The following is a 13,875-nucleotide window of genomic DNA, read 5'->3' as shown; positions in this document are numbered from 1 at the left end:
TTAAATTGACAAATTAGTTAAGAAAGATGGAAGCTGAAACTTTGCTATGTTCATTGTTCATAATTACTCAGTGTTTATACAAAAGGGGATTAACATCTGAAGACCAAGGCAGCCACCACTGGTATTCTTTATATTAGCTTTGGATTATTTCAATGGAAGGGGAAGTTTTGAGAAATGGGAAACAGCATGATTAACTATGGGAAACAGCATGATTAACTAAGTCCCAGTTGAAGGGCATGGTTATTGGAAAACCTAATTTACATGGCAGGAAAAAAACCTGTAAAAATTACTCATATTACCATTCTCTGGTATAGTCTTGGGTCTCATTCAAGTCCTATGTTGCTTTTATTTTTGAGTCACTTTTGTCCAGAGCCTATGTGCTGTGGCAATTATTTTATCAATTGTTTTAACTCACACCCATTTTCTATTTTTCAGTTATTATCATGTGATCTTGGCTGCTCTGGAACTACCCCTTCAGTGTATGAATAGATTTATAACTACAGTATTGTTAAAAAGAAAACACTTTTAAGCTGTGATATTCAGGAGAATTAGCAAACAAATTTAATCATTGTGTGATCTGATGTGCATTTTTTTATGTTCTTTAAATATTTGAGCTACTAAATTTATCTCTGAGTTAACATATTTGTTCTTATAGGCTTAGTAAGATTCTGGCTTTTAAATGAGTAACTTTGCGTCTTAGGTGCTTAAGATTTATGATAAAAAAAGCTACAGAAAGTGGGCATAGAGGGAACCTACCTCAACAAAATAAAGACCATATATGACAAACCCACAGCAAACATCATTCTCAATGGTGAAAAACTGAAAGCATTTCCTCTAAGATCAGGAAAAAGACAACGGTGTCCACTCTCACCACTATTATTCAAAATAGCTTTGGAAGTCCTAGCCACAGCAATCATAGAAGAAAAAGAAATAAAAGGAATACAAATTTGAAAAGAAGTAAAACTGTCACTGTTTGTAGATGACATGGTACTCTACATAGAACATCCTAAAGATGCCACCAGAAAACTACTAGGGCTAGTCAATGAACTTGGTAAAGCAGCAGGATACAAAATTAATGCACATAAATCTCTTGCATTGCTATACACTAAAAACAAAAGATCAGAAAGAGAAATTAAAGAAACACTCCCAATTACCACTGCAACAAAAAGAATAAAATATCTAGGAATAAACCTACCTAAGGAGGTAAATCACCTGTACTCAGAAAACTATAAGACACTGATGAAAGAAATCAAAGATAACACAAACAGATGGAGAGATATACCATGTTCTTGGATTGGAAGAATCAATATTGTGAAAATGACTATACCACCCAAAGCAATATACAGATTAAATGCAATCCCTAACAAATTACCAATGGCACTTTTCACAGAACTAGAAGAAAAAATTTTACAATTTGTATGGAAACACAAAAGAACCTGAATAGCCAAAGCAATCTTGAGAAAGAAAAATGGAGCTGGAGGAATCAGCTGACTTCAGACTCTACTGTAATGCTACACTAATCAAGACAGTATGGTACTGGCACAAAAACAGAAATATAGATTGATGGAACAGGATAAAAAGCCGAGAGATAAACCCATGCACCTATGATCACCTAATCTATGACAAAAGAGGCAAAAATATACAACAGAGACAAGATAGTCCCTTCAATAAGCAGTGCTGGGAAAACTGGACAGCTACATGTAAAAGAATGAAATTAGAACACTCCCTAACACCATACACAAAAATAAACTCAAAATGGATTAAAGACCTAAATGTAAGACTGGACACTATAAAACTCTTAGAGGAAAACATAGGCAGAACACTCTTTGACTTAAATCACAGCAAGATATTTTTTGACCCACCTCTTAAAGTAATGAAAATAAAAAAGAAAATAAACAAACTTAAAAGCTTTTGCACAGCAAAGAAAACCATAAAACCATAAATGAGATGAAAAGGCAACCCTCAGAATGGGATAAAATATTTGTAAAAAAACAACTGACAAGGGATTAATCTCCAAAATATACAAACTCATGCAGCTCAATATCAAAAAAACAAACAATCCAATCAAAAAATGGGCAGAAGACCTAAATAGACATTTCTCCAAAGAAGACATACAGATGGCAAACAGGCACATGAAAGGATGCTCAACATCACTGATTTTTAGAGAAATGCAGATCAAAATTACAATGAGGTATCAGCTAACACCAGTCAGAATGGCCATTATCAAAAAATTTTACAAACAATAAATGCTGGAGAGGGTGTGGAGAAAAGGGAACCCTCTTGCACTCTTGGTGGGAATGTAAATTGATACTGCCTCTATGGAGAACAGCATGGAGGTTCTTTAAAAACCTAAAAACAAAACTACCATATGACCCAGCAATCCCACTACTGGGCATCTACCCTGAGAAAACCATAATTGATAAAGAGTCATGTACCACAATGTTCTTTGCCACACTATTTACAATACCCAGGACATGGAAACAACCTAAATGTTCATCAACAGATGAATGCATAAAGAAGATGTGGTACATATATACAATGGAATATCACTCAGCCGTAAAAAGGAATGAAATTGGATCTTTTGCAGAGATGTGGATGGACCTAGCGTCTGTCATACAGAGTGAAGTAAGTCAGAAAGAGAAAAACAAGTATCATATATTAACGCATATATGTGGAATCTAGAAAAATGGTACAGATGAACCTATTTGCAGGGCAGGAATACAGATGCAGATGTAGAGAATGAACGTGTGGACATGGCGGGGGAGTGGGATGAATTGGGAGGTTGAGATTGATGTATGTGCACTGACATGTTTAAAACTGATAGCTAGTGGGAACCTGATGTATAGGGTAGGGAACTCAACTTGGTGCTCTGTGGTGACCTAGATGGGTGGAATGGGGGCAGGGAAGGAGGTCTAACAGGGAGGGTGTATATGTATACATATAGCTGATTCACTTTAGTGTATAGCACAAACTAACACAACATTGTAAAGCAAAAATATCCCAATTAAAAAAAAAAAAGATGTTTGAAAAAAATTAGCTATATTAAATTGCAATTATAGATTGAAAGGCTAAACTAATTTAATGAATTAGTTTGTAAATGGGGTCAAATATTTAAGGGAATTTATGTGAAATTTATCAATTAATTGAATATTAGTCAATGCACATTTTAAAATGTGATTTCATTTTATATGCAAATCACTTAAATATATTATTGATATACAGAAGTTATAGGTTCAAATAAAGGGGACTAAGAAGTAGAGTTTTCAAATTTGTAAACTTTTTGCATATAGAATTGATAAAATAAGAATAAAGATCTCTGTACATTAAAACTCCACTGCACATAGATATTAATATATGTAATCATTACGTAAGGAAAGTTACTAATATATGAGTTGTACTAGACAATTTTTTTCCCTTCCATTAAAAAGCATTCTGTCTTTTCTTCAGCATAGGTTTTTTGTTATTTTCTCCTACGTTAGACAGATTCTTTGTGTTTTGTGATGGATATTTGGGAGAATGGGTAGAGGGAGACAAAAATGTAGAGGTGAAATAAAATAGAAGATGAGAAAAACATTCAGGCCAGTGCTATGGGGTAAACTTTTGATGGATTATACAGAAGCATCTGTGTGATATGACAAAAGTAGATTTTAAAGGAAGTAAAGTTTATTTTAAAATTTTGCTGCATTCTCTTTAGAATATTTGGCAACACATGTCTAAAAAGTTAAATTTATTTTTTATTTGTTGGATTTTTTTGATTACATAATTGCTGAGGGCTTGGACCATGTCAATCATCTAATAAATTACAATAAAATTTTTTAGGCTACATCAGAACATCAGTCTGGTTTCATAGAGTTGGGGATCTGGATCTGAAGAAAGATTAAAATAGCATAAGGTAGTTTGTTACCTAAGGTATATGTTAACTCATGCAACTCTGGGTTACGTTAAAGAATTGGGGGTCCTTTCATCTTCTGTACCAAGACTCAGAATATTTCATTTTTTGTCTATATGTAAGAATATTGATCCTCCTATTGATATCCTAGGCTATACTCTTTTAGTTGCATAATATTTGATTGGCTTTTCTTCATTAACTTCTACATAAAAAGTAAAGTTGGACTGAATATTTATTTCAAACATATGCCTGTGGGAATGTGGCTATTACAGAAGTAAACGTAGCTCATTAGACTACCCAAATGAAAAAGTAGTCAACTGCTAGTCTGTATAAGACTACATATTCTATTTGTTACATGAGAGGTACAACATGATGTGAAGAAGCTATATGGACATAGATCCAAACATCAAAGACAGCAACACACAAAGGCATCATTCACAAGCATGACATAGAAAACTTTTTGAGCATTTTAAATAATGAGACTAGAAGCATATTTATTACTATTTTTTGTGATTTCTACCAACATGTTATATTTGATATTAGCAATCATCCTGTATTCTGTCAGATTTGTACTGATAATTTGGTAATAATTGTGAGCAGAGAGTTCCTTGCATGTGTCAAATCAATTCCAAAGGAGTAGGACACTATACAGCCAGTTACCAATCTCAGGGAAGGATTTGAACTACATGGGAGAATAGCAAAATCATCACAGTGCCAGCCACCAGGAAACGAAGTCCAAGCGCTTCTGCCCACTGCATCATGGTATCAGTCACCAAGAAAAACACAACACAGTCAAGCAATAGATGGAATAATGCTTTACTTACATAGAGAAGAGACAGATCAGGGTCAGCTCCAATAGTGCACTTTGGTCCCCCAGGGACAGACAGTCTCTCCCAGTGGCTGACGCAGGACAATTTGCCTACACACACCCTTCTTGTGCCTCAGTAGAAAGGACCCTATCTCCTCTCTGCAAAAGACAGATATAACAGTGCGGTTGACCAGATGCCATATGACACACAAGCTTCAAGCTTCAACGGCATTAATTGAGCCTGAAACAGGAAAGATAACCCCATTCAAAATGATAAGCCCAGCTCAGGGCATGTGGGCTCTTTATCTCTTGTAAAGGAAGTGTTCCAAGCCCAAGGCCCATTTTCGAGCAGCCAGTTGTGGTAGATAGACTGCATGCACAAGATTGCCTTTCCCAGTTATATTACTGCATCTTTAAAAAGTACACATTGATATAATTGACACATAAATTCTAAATAATTCAAATATGGCCTACTATTTCTTCCCCTGAAAAAAAAAATAATGAAATATTGCCATTTGCAGCAACATGGATGGACCTAGAGATTATCATATTAAATGAATTAAGTCAGACAGAGAAAGGCAAATATCATATGATATCACTTATATTTGGAATCTAAAAATGATACAAGTGAATTTATTTACAAAATAGAAACAGACTCACAGACATAGAAAGCAAATTTATAGTTACCAAAGGGGTAAGAGAGGAGGAGGGATAAATTAGGAGTTTGGGATTAACAGATACACACTAATATATATAAAATAGATAAACAACAGGGACCTACTGTATAGCACAGGGAACTATACTCAATATCTTATAATAACCTATAATTTAAAAGAATCTGAAAAAAATGTATATATATGACTGAATCACTTTACTGTACACCAGAAACTAACACAACATTGTAAATCAACTAAATTTAAATTTAAAAAAAAGTAGGATCACTAAAAAAAAAGAATAAAAGAAAAGAAAATGAGAAGTCCTTGCTCCCGTCATTATATTGCTACTCATCAGAAAAAATATATGTAGTTTTGGAAACGCGCACACAATATAAATATATATGAATGGCTAAAATTGAGAAATAGCTTTATTCATTTGCTATTATTCAGTAGGATTAGTGTACATTTTCAATTTATGTTTGTTTTGTCTCTATGTAGTATTATATACTAAAAAAATAATTACCAGCAAAAACCGAACATAGAATATTTGTTTGCTGTAAATCTGAGAGACAAATGTTAAACAAGCTAGATTCAAAAACAAGTAATTGAAAAGTGAAAATATCAAGAAATGAAAAGCATTTAATCATTTGTAATCAGATAAATAACCAGGTTGCCATAATGACAAATTAGAAAAAAAATAATTGTAAACAAACCTACAAACATATAGTGTGTGTGTGCAACAATATAGGCTAGATCACTACAGCAAGAGAATGAAAAATAGAGTGATCAACAAGATACGCACACACACACACACCTGGTAGCAGTTTGGTTTAGGGTTGTATGCCAAATTGAAGCTTTCAGGAACTCAAGAACTTTTCATCTGTTTGTTCTATCATCTCTAGGGTCTGCCTTTGTCCAGTGATTAAAGACGGCTCATCATTACTTTAGCATTCCAACCTGCAGATTGGGGAAAGAAGAATTGTATGCTTCTTTCTTTTTAAAGCTTGGGCCCCAAGTTTCAAACATCATTTGTGCTTATAACCCATTGGCCAGAACCTGGTCATATGGCCACACTGATTTCAAGAGAGGTTGGGGAATGAACAGTTTAGTTAGTCAGCCATGTGTCACTTAAATATTTAGTTACTATTGAAGAAAGCAATAGAGGACTTTGGGAGGGCAATTAGCTGCCTGTGTCTCTCTCTATATAATGGTCCCTCTTGCATGTTTTTACTTGGAGTGTTATACGGACACTATTTTTCTAAAGCATTAATCAATAAACCAAGAACCATTAAGAAGTTATACACTTCGGGGCTTCCCTGGTGGCGCAGTGGTTGAGTCCGCTTGCCAATGCAGGGGACATGAGTTAGTGCCCCAGTCTGGGAGGATCCCACATGCCACGGAGCGGCTGGGCCCGTGAGCCATGGCCGCTGAGCCTGCGTGTCTGGAGCCTGTGCTCCGCGACGGGAGAGGCCACAACAGTGAGAGGCCCGCATACCGCAAAAAAAAAAAAGAAAAAAAAAAGAAGAAGAAGTTATACACTTGGACGAGGGGAAGATGGTGGAAGAGTAAGACGTGGAGATCACCGTCCTTCCAACAGACACACAAGAAATACATCCACACGTGGAACAACTCCTACAGAACACCTACTGAACGCTGGCAGAAGACCTCAGACCTCCCAAAAGGCAAGAAAGTCCCCACGTACATGGGTAGGGCAAAAGAAAAAATAATAAACAGAGACAAAAGGATAGGGACAGGACCTACACCAGTGGGAGGGAACTGTGAAGGAAGAAAGGTTTCCACACACTAGGAAGCCCCTTCGCAGGCAAACACTGCTGGTGGCGGAGGGGGAAAGCTTCGGAGCCGCGTAGGAGAACACAGCAACAGTGGTGCGGAGGGCAAAGCAGAGAGATTCCTGCAGAGAGGGTCAGGGCCGACCGGCACTCACCAGCCCAAGAGGCTTGTCTGCTCACCCGCCGGGGGTGCGGTGCTGGGAGTTGAGGCTCGGTCTTCGGTCAGAGCGCAGGGAGAGGACTGGGGTTGCCGGCGTGAACACAGCCTTCAGGGGGTTAGTGTACCACAGCTAGCCGGGAAGGAATCCCGGGAAAAGTCTGGACCGGCCAAAGAGGCAAGAGACTTTTACTTCCCTCTTTGTTTCCTGGTGCATGAGGAGAGGGAATTAAGAGCACTGCTTAAAGGAGCTCCAGAGACGGGTGCGAGCCGTGGCTAAAAGCATGGACCCCAGAGTCGGGCATGAGACGCTAAGGCTGCTGCTGCCGGCACCAAGAAGCCTGTGTGCGAGCACAGGTTACCATCCACACACCCCCTTCTGAGGAGCTGGCCCAGCCCGCCACTGCCAGGGTCCCAGAAACCAGGGACAACTTCTCCAGGAGAACGCACGGCGCGCCTCAGGCTGGTGCAACGTCACGCCGGCCTCTGCCACCGCAGGCCCGCCCCGCACTCTGTGCCCCTCCCTCCCCACCCCCCGGTCTGAGTGAGCCAGAGCCCCCGAATCAGCAGCTCCTTTAATCCCATCCTGTCTGAGCATAGAACAGATGCCCTCCGACGACCCACACGCAGAGGCGGGGCCAAATCCAAAGCTGAGACCCTGGGAGATGTGAGAACAAAGAAGAGAAAGGGAAATCTCTCCCAGCAGCCTCAGAAGCAGCAGATTAAAGCTCCACAATCAACTTGATATACCCTGCATCTGTGGAATACATGAATAGACAACGAATCATCCCAAATTGAGACAGAGGACTTTGAGAGCAAGATATATTTTTTAAATATTTATTTATTTATTTTTGGCTGTGTTGGGTCTTCGTTTCTGTGCAAGGGCTTTCTCTAGTTGCGGCGAGCAGGGGCCACTCTTCATCGTGGTGCGCAGGCTTCTCACTATCTTGGCCTCTCATTGCAGAGCACAGGCTCCAGACGCGCAGGCTCAGTAGTTGTGTTTCATGGGCCCAGTTGCTCCGCAGCCTGTGGGATATTCCCAGACCAGGGCTCGAACCCGTGTCCCCTGCATTGGCAGGCAGACTCTCAACCACTGCACCACCAGGGAAGCCCTGAGAGCAATATTTATGATTTTTTTCCCCTTTTCCTCTTTTTGTGAGTGTGTATGTGCATGCTTCTATGTGAGATTTTGTCTGTATAGCTTTGATTCAACCATTTGTCCTAGGGTTCTATCCATCCGTTTTTTTTTGTTTGTTTTTAATTTTTTTTCTTAATAATTACTTATTATTTTAATAACTTTATTTTATTTTACTTTACCTTCTTTCTTTCTTTCTTTCTTTTTTCCTTCCTTCCTTCCTCACCCCATCCTTCCCTCCTTTCTTTCTTTCTTTCTTTCTTCCTTTCTTTTTTCTACTTCTACCAATTCTTTCTTTCTACTTTTTCCCCCTTTATTCTGAGCCATGTGGATGAAAGGATCTTGGTGCTGCAGCCAGGAGTCAGTGCTGTGCCTCTGAGGTGGGAGAGCCAACGTCAGTACACTGATCCACAAGAGACCTCCCACCTCCACATAATATCAAACGGCGAAAATCTCCCAGAGATCTCCATCTCAACATTAGCATCCAGCTTCACTCAACGACCAGCAAGCTACAGTGCAGGACACCCTATGCTAAACAACTAGCAAGACAGGAATACAACCCCACCCATTAGCAGAGAGGCTGCCTAAAATCATAATAAGTCCACAGACACCCCAAAACACACCACCAGACGTGGACCTGCCCACCAGAAAGACAAGATCCAGCCTCATCCACCAGAATACAGGCACTAGTCCCCTCCACCAGGAAGTGTACACAACCCACTGAACAACCTTAGCCACTGGGGATAGACACCAAAAACAATGGGAACTATGAACCTGCAGTGTGCAAAAAGGAGACCCCAAACGCAGTAAGATAAGCAAAATGAGAAGGCAAAAAACACACAGCAGATGAAGGAGCAAGATAAAAATCCACCGGACCTAACAAATGAAGAGGAAATAGACAGTCTACCTAAAAAAGAATTCAGAATAATGATAGGAAAGATGATCCAATATCTTGGAAATAGAATAGACAAAGTGCAAGAAACATTTAACAAGGACCTAGAACAACTAAAGATGAAAGAAGCAATGATGAACAACACAATAAATGAAATTAAAAATACTCTAGATGGGATCAATAGCAGAATAACTGAGGCAGAAGAATGGATAAGTGACCTGGAAGATAAAATAGTGGTAATAACTACTGCAGAGCAGAATAAAGAAAGATGAAAAGAACTGAAGACAGTCTCAGAGACCTCTGGGACAATGTCCTGGAACTGAGGACAATTTGAGAGACCTCTGCACCAACATTCGAATTATAGGGGTTCCAGAAGAAGAAGAGAAAAAGAAAGGGACTGAGAAAATATTTGAAGAGATTATAGTTGAAAACTTCCCTAATATGGGAAAGGAAATAGTTAATCAAGTCCAGGAAGCACAGAGAGTCCCATACAGGATAAATCCAAGGAGAAATATGCCAAGACACATATTAATCAAACTGTCAAAAACTAAATACAAAGAAAACATATTAAAAGCAACAAGGGAAAAACAACAAATAACACACAAGGGAATCCCCATAAGGTTAACAGCTGATCTTTCAGCAGAAACTCTGCAAGCCAGAAGGGACTGGCAGGACATATTTAAAGTGATGAAGGAGAAAAAACTGCAACCAAGATTACTCGACCCAGCAAGGATCTCATTCAGATTTGATGGAGAAATTAAAACCTTTACAGACAAGCAAAAGCTGAGAGAGTTCAGCATCACCAAACCAACTTTACAACAAATGCTAAAGGAACTTCTCTAGGCAAGAAACACAAGAGAAGGAAAAGACATACAATAACAAACCCAAAATAATTAAGAAAATGGGAATAGGAACATACATATCGATAATTACCTTAAATGTAAATGGACTAAATGCTCCCACCAAAAGACACAGATTGGCTGAATGGGTACAAAAACAGGACCCATATATATGTTGTCTACAAGAGACCCACTTCAGACCTAGAGACACATACAGACTGAAAGTGAGGGGATGGAAAAATATACTCCATGCAAATGGAAACCAAAAGAAAGCTGGAGTAGCAATTCTCATATCAGACAAAATAGACTTTAAAATAAAGACTAGTAGAAAAGACAAAGAAGGACACTCCATAGTGATCAAGGGATCGATCCAAGAAGAAGATATAACAATTGTAAATATTTATGCACCCAACATAGGAGCACCTCAATATATAAGGCAAATACTAACAGCCATAAAAGGGGAAATCGACAGTAACACATTCATAATAGGGGACTTTAACACCCCACTTTCACCAATGAACAGATCATCCGAAATGAAAATAAAGAAGCTTTAAATGATACATTAAACAAGATGGACTTAATTGATATTTATAGGACATTCCATCCAAAAAAAACAGAATATGCATTTTTCTCAAGTGCTCATGGAACATTCTCCAGGATAGATCATATCTTGGGTCACAAATCAAGCACTGGTAAATTTAAGAAAATTGAAATTGTATCAAGTATCTTTTCCAACCACAACGCTATGAGATTAGATATCAATTACAGGAAAAGATGTGTAAAAAATACAAACACGTGGCTGCTAAACAATACACTACTTAATAACGAAGTGATCACTGAAGAAATCAAAGAGGAAATTAAAAAAAACCTAGAAAAAAATGACAATGGAGACACGACGACCCAAAACCTGTGGTTTGCAGCAAAAGCAGTTCTAAGAGGGAAGTTTATAGCAATACAATCCTGCCTTAAGAAACAGGAAACATCTCGAATAAACAACCTAACCTTGCACCTAAAGCAATTAGAGAAAGAAGAACAAACAACCCCAAAAGTTAGCAGAACAAAAGAAATCATAAAGATCAGTTCAGAAATAAGTGAAAAAGAAATGAAGGAAACAATTGCAAAGATCAATAAAACTAAAAGCTGCTGCTTTGAGAAGATAAACAAAATTGATAAAACATTAGCCAGACTCATCAAGAGAAAAAGGGAGAAGACTCAAATCAATAGAAATAGAAATGAAAAAGAAGTAACAACTGACACTGCAAAAATACAAAAGATCATGAGAGATTACTACAAGCAACTCTATGCCAATAAATTGGACAATCTGGAAGAGATGGACAAGTTCTTAGAAATGCACAACCTGCCAAGACTGAATCAGGAAGAAAAAGAAAAGAAGAGATAACACCTATCCTTCTCAAGCTCTTCCAAAATATAGCAGAGGGAGGAACACTCCCAAACTCATTCTACAAGGCCACCATCACCTTGATACCAAAACCAGACAACAATGTCACAAAGAAAGAAAACTACAGGCCAATATCACTAATGAACATAGATGCAAGAATCCCCTGGGATGAAGCATCAGGGGGACAAAAAAGCCCCTTAACTTCCCCACCATTACCTACTCCCCGTCCTCCACGATGGGAAAGAGGATCAAGTATGGGAATGTTTAGATTGAAACAGCCCACATTAAAAGAGAAGATGAATGATTTATGGCCTCCTTGAGGAGTCTGGGATAAATTTGGTACAAAATGGTATTGGTATAATAATTACTTAATACCAGGAAACATTATGGCATAAAAACCATATGATCATCTCAATAGATGCAGAGAAAGCTTTTGACAAAATTCAACACCCATTTATGATAAAAACCCTGCAGAAAGTAGGTGTAGAGGGAACTTTCCTCAATATAATAAAGGCCGTATATGACAAGCCCACAGCCAACATCATCCTCAATGGCGAAAAACTGAAAGCATTTCCACTAAGGTCAGGAACAAGACAAGGTTGCCCACTCTCACCACTCTTATTCAACATAGTTTTGGAAGTTTTAGCCACAGCAATCAGAGAAGAAAAGGAAATAAAAGGAATCCAAATCGGAAAAGAAGAAGTAAAGCTGTCACTGTTTGCAGATGACATGATACTATACATAGAGAATCCTAAAGATGCTACCAGAAAACTACTAGAGCTAATCAATGAATTTGGTAAAGTAGCAGGATACAAAATTAATGCACAGAAATCTCTGGCATTCCTTGAAAAATCAATGGTGTAATAAGAGTAAAGAAAAAAATATAAAAAAGGCTTTTTGCGTGGCAATAAAGAGAGGCAAGCATCTCATCTGACTCGGGTGTGTGTGGATCTTCTTTAATCACCGACTCTGTCCTCCCTTCGGGTTTTCCCTGCACTGCCGAGGCTGGACCGCGGCAGAGATATTCCATGTTCTTGGATTGGAAGAATCAACATTGTGAAAATGACTCTACTACCCAAAGCAATCTACAGATTCAATGCAATCCCTATCAAACTACCACTGGCATTTTTCACAGAACTAGAACAAAAAATTTCACAATTTGTATGGAAAGACAAAAGACTCCGAATAGCTAAAGCAATCTTGAGAACGAAAACCGGAGCTGGAGGAATCAGGCTCCCTGACTTCAGACTATGCTACAAAGCTACAGTAATCAAGACAGTATGGTACTGGCACAAAAACAGAAAGATCAATGGAACAGGATAGAAAGCCCAGAGATAAACTCACGTGCATTTGGTCACCTTATCTTTGATAAAGGAGGCAGGAATGTGCAGTGGAGAAAGGACAGCCTCTTCAATAAGTGGTGCTGTGAAAACAGTACAGGTACATGTAAAAGTAAGAGATTAGATCACTTCCTAACACCATACACAAAAATAAGCTCAAAATGGATTTAAGCCCTAAATGTAAGGCCAGAAACTATCAAACTCTTAGAGGAAACCAGAGGCAGAACATTCTATGACATAAATCACAGCAAGATCCTTTTTGACCCACCTCCTAGAGAAATGGAAATAAAAACAAAAATTAAAAAATGGGACCTAATGAAACTTCAAAGCTTTTGCACAGCAAAGGAAACCATAAAGAAGACCAAAAGACAACCCTCAGAATGGGAGAAAATATTTGCAAATGAAGCAACTGACAAAGGATTAATCTCCAAAATTTATAAGCAGCTCATGCAGCTCAATAACAAAAAAACAAACAACCCAATCCAAAAATGGGCAGAAGACCTAAATAGACATTTCTGCAAAGAAGATATGCAGACTGCCAACAAGCACATGAAAGAATGCTCAACATCATTAATCATTAGAGAAATGCAAATCAAAACTACAATGAGATATCATCTCACACCAGTCAGAATGGCCATCATCAAAAAATCTAGAAACAATAAATGCTGGAGAGGGTGTGGAGAAAAGGGAACACTTTTGTACTGCTGGTGGGAATGTGAATTGGTACAGCCACTATGGAGAACTGTATGGAGGTTCCTTAAAAACTACAAATAGAACTACCATATGACCCAGCAATCCCACTATTGGGCATATACCCTGAGAAAACCATAATTCAAAAAGAGTCATGTACAAAAATGTTCATTGCAGCTCTATTTACAATAGCCTAGAGATGGAAATAGCCTTAAGTGCCCGTCGTCGGATGAATGGATAAAGAAGATGTGGCACATATATACAATGGAATATTACTCAG

The sequence above is a fragment of the Lipotes vexillifer genome, unplaced genomic scaffold (assembly GCF_000442215.2).
Source record: "Lipotes vexillifer unplaced genomic scaffold, Lipotes_vexillifer_v1.1 scaffold153, whole genome shotgun sequence".
Taxonomy (NCBI): domain Eukaryota; kingdom Metazoa; phylum Chordata; class Mammalia; order Artiodactyla; family Lipotidae; genus Lipotes; species Lipotes vexillifer.
This window is presented reverse-complemented; position numbering follows the sequence as displayed.